Below are 4,269 nucleotides of genomic sequence, written 5' to 3' on the forward strand. Positions count from 1 at the left end.
CAGCATACAACAATGTTCTATGCTGTTTGTGCACAGAGAGATTTTAAAACTTGACAGCTCAAAATGATATTTTTTATTTCTTTTATTAAGTATGTATGTGTTTACAATGTGGGTGAGTACAGGCATGCACAAGCCACAAGACCCAGGCAGAAGTCAGAGGGCAGACAACCTTCAGAATTGGTCTGTCCTTCCACTGTGGGTTTCAGGGATCAAACGCAAATTGTACTTCTTGCATGGCAAACAGCTTTCTCTCCTGAGCCATCCTGACGGCCGTCAGTAGGTACTGCTTAACTAAATTGGCTGAAAGAATTACTGTTATTACACTGTGTCATAGGGTAAACACTTAAGTTTACTTAAGTAAGGTCCCCAAACATATGTTGTGGGACCTGAAGCATGAAGTGCAGGAGACATCATAGAGGAAAAAACAAACAGTATCAGTTACTTCAATTTTTTTTGAGAATGGAAAAGAACACAACCAATTGCAAATTTTAATTAATAAATAACCACATGCCTAAAGATAATTAAAATGGTATAATTATGGCACACCCAGCACACTCCTCTGCTCCTTATGTTTTCCAGGATCGTATGACACTGTGGAATTTGATAGCACATGTGCAGAAAGGCATGTCAATCCTCATCCAGAAATAGGCAACTATTTTTCAGTGGTGTAAGAAGGAGAAAAGCGTGTGATCTCCTACAAACGTAAGTTGTTGTTTTTTTTTTAATTACTCACAGTTTTGTGCCTCAGAGGCATATAGTTTCGTCTGTTCTCCATTGTGTAATTCCTAACAAAAAGAATGTGTGTATGTGTGTGTGCTATGTCTAATTTTTTATGCTTCAGTGCATCTTATTTTTATCAAACCCACTCCTCCCTTAGTCTTTTCGTATGTGAACGTGGGGCTAACTGCAGCATGGACAGCCTTCCAAGGGCTGTGGCCCGCAGAAACCTAACAGTTTCTCCTGTGGCATCTGTCAGCTGCCTGGAGTGTCTCATAGTTTTGGTAATGTTTGCGTTACATTGCAAGCATTCCTGATAAACGCAAATTTCCATTTTGCCAGGTGTGACTTAAATCTATTCTCTGAACCCCTGGCAGTAGGCAAAAAGACACCTTGTTAGGTGGTGGTGTTTATATATCAGTCAGGGGCAGAGCAGATGGCAGGCCTTTGCTCATCCTAGCTTGATGGCCTGGCTTGGTGGCCAAAGCTGCTTTATGCCTAGGACTCATAGAAATCAAATCAAATAAAATCCAGGCAGCACAGCACAGGAGGAGGAAGACAGACAAAGACCTGAGGACCGCCGTGCCACCCACAGACCTGACCTTCAGCGCATGGCACAGGTAGGCCACAGACATCCACTTGCTGCCTCGCCACAGTGCTCCTACGGAGGATGGCGCTTTGCGAAGCCAGCCTGGAGCAGGAGCCACCGAAATGTGCGAGTATGTGGCAGACAGATGCGAGAGAAAGAGAAGTGGAGCAGCTTGAGCGTTATGGAGAGAAATGGAACGGGAGACTTGAGGGTGGAGAGAGGTAGCCTGTTAGAGTGGTCATATCTGCCACCTGGTCATGGTGAGGTCCCAGCCCGAGCTGTGGTTGAGGGCCGGGTCTGAGTTCATGGCTACACAGCAGCAGGAGTCAGTGCGGATGTTCTTGGCTCGTATTACCACTATAGAACACAGCGATGTCCCTGGTCACGGAAGCTGCTAAAGACAACGCAGCTGTCCAGGGGCTGTTCATAACTGGCCCCGTCCCTAACTGGATGCAGTGCTCTGAAGAACGGGGCCCCATCTCATCACCTGCCTTAGTGCAAGGGAAAGCAGGGTCTGCGCCTCACCCAAGCAGCACGGTGGAGCTGGTCTTGGTGGGCGGGGTGTGGGTGAGCCACACCCAAGGGTGTGAGAGTGGGAGTGCTGGCCCAGCTCCTCACAAGCGCAGCACTTGGGAGAGAGGGCCCAGAACCTTTGCTGGGAAAGACAATGGAGCCAGCTCTAGAGGACTGGGTGCTGGTGAGCAGGCCCCGAGGGCGTCAGCTGACCCTGTCTCATGCTGATGGTGTCACTGGGTGGCCTAGTCCAAGCAGTGATGGAGATTTTGCCCTGGTGGTGCAGATAAGCAGGCTGATGAGCTAACTCACTACTACCCAGGCCCAGATCCAGGCCTCTGAGTTGGCCCGTCCCAGAGTCAGTATCATCTGCAAATGGTTGGGAAGCTGTTACAAAGCTGCAGAATCTCCATGACACAGGGCAATGACAGTATAACTGGGGGGAGGCAGACTGAGGATCCAACGTTGATGGTGTCACAGAAGCCAGAGATCTCGAACCAAACCAATGACAACATTTGCAAGTGAAGACGTGTGTGGACAGAGGGATGTATGTGGGATACACTGTGACATACTACAGCTTCCAAGAGGAGATATTTTTTTAATGCTATATTGTGTTGTTGTTGGTGTCTGTGTGTTTGTGTGTTTTATTGGGGGGGGGGGAGGAGGTTGCAAGGGTGAAGGGCAGATATGAGGGGATAGGAAGATGAGCAGAACTAAAGTACATAATGTGAAACTCACAAAGAAGACAGATAGATGGATGGATGGATAGATAGATAGATAGATAGATAGATAGATAGATAGATAGATAGATAGATAGATGTCTTTTAAGACAGGGTTCTCTATGTAACCTTGGTTGTCCTGGACTCACTTTGTAGACCAGGCTGGCCTCAGAACTTGAGGACATCCTCCTGTCTCTGCCTCCCAGAGTGCTTGGATTACATGTGTGTGCCACTGAGCCCAGTAAATAAAAAGTTTATTAAAATCTACTAAATGCTTATAATTTTACAAATCTGAAAAATGGAAGTATTTTTCCAAACAGTACTTTCTGAACCAGATATATCAAACACCAGTTCCTATTTTCCACAAGTACTTTTAAGCACTGAGTCATCTCTCTGGGCCCTAAGTCACATTTTATAAATTACCTCATCCCACTTTGTGGAACATTTAATATGTCATGATGACATCACTGTAGGTGGTACCATTTCCTGGGCTGGGATCTTAGACTGGGTCAAAAGGAGAAAGAGTTGAGCACAGGCATTCACTGTTGTCTGCTTGGTTATGGATGCCATAGGATCAGGTGCTTCATGGTCCTGCTGTCTTGACTTCTCCATCTTACTGGACTGCAGCCTTGAACTGAGCCAGAATAATTTCTTTCTTCCATATCCTGCTGTTTTGTTACAGGAAAAGAAGTTAGCAACATGACTTTTCTGAAGTTTCATAACATAACAGCAAGGCAAAGATTTGAACTCAAGCTGTTTCATTCAAAAACTAGAATTCTGATCTCCATGCTTTATTGTTAGGTGCAATGATCTTTGCATCATATGTTTTTAATGCTGGCTAGACTTGATTGAAAAGTTCAGTGTTCTAAAAGAAAACAGTTGTCAGCCAAAATTTTTATACCCAGCAAAATAAACAAAAAATTCAATAGGCAAATGAACGTATTCTTAGTTAAGCAAAAACTATTGGTTTTTAGCAAAAGAAAGAAAGAAAGAAAGAAAGAAAGAAAGAAAGAAAGAAAGAAAGAAAGAGTACTAAAGAAAAATAAAAGTAACAAGGAATCTCCTAGACTGAAGTGAAAAGATACTCAGCTAATTAATGCATGTGAGGAAAGAGCACTGAAAAGAAAAAGTACAGAGGGAAAGACATGTGTGATTTCCTCAGTTTAGTTTCCTAAAGGATTCTCTTAGAAAATAACAACAGTGTGTCCTCTTCCCATGTGGCCTGACAAGGAAGGACTTAGCTCTAATATGACTTGATGAACTGCAGAATAGAGAAAAGGGGTGAGGGAGAGGAGGGAAGGTGGGACTGGGAGGTGAGGAGATACGGGGATAAGACCAGGATGTAAAATGAATAAATAAATATTTTTTTTTTTAAGAAGAAAAGAAAAACAGAACAAGGCACTCTAGTGGCTTAATTCTAATTTCATGTTACGGTCTTTTTTCATGTGTATGTACAAAACCCTTGTCCTGTGCTGATTGACCGCGAGGGGATTTGGTTGTAGATCTCTGGATGAGAATAAAGAAGCCAGGGCAACAAAACACATGAAATACTGCAATAGTTCGTTATAGGTCCAGGAGGTGGGAAGCTTAAACAACACAGGCTGGTGATGTCTTCGGGGCTTTGCCCACAGCAGCAGTCAAGGACAGGATGAAGTTGTAGTCCTCAGTGTGATCGAAGATTTCTGCCTGGGAATTCTGACTAGTGGATTTGGTGGATAGATCAAGTCGTGT

General features: G+C 44.2%; 1 non-coding gene across 1 annotated transcript; it reads left to right on the forward strand.

Moving 5' to 3' along the window:
- Positions 1-1,082: 1,082 nt before the first annotated feature.
- LOC129679064 (small nucleolar RNA SNORA48) lies at positions 1,083-1,228 on the forward strand. The gene has a single exon (XR_008720491.1). It is a non-coding gene; the product is annotated as a small nucleolar RNA SNORA48 (small nucleolar RNA).
- Positions 1,229-4,269: the final 3,041 nt, after the last annotated feature.

The sequence above is a fragment of the Psammomys obesus genome, unplaced genomic scaffold, assembly GCF_907164565.1.
Source record: "Psammomys obesus unplaced genomic scaffold, mPsaObe1.curated_primary_1811, whole genome shotgun sequence".
Lineage (NCBI taxonomy): Eukaryota > Metazoa > Chordata > Mammalia > Rodentia > Muridae > Psammomys > Psammomys obesus.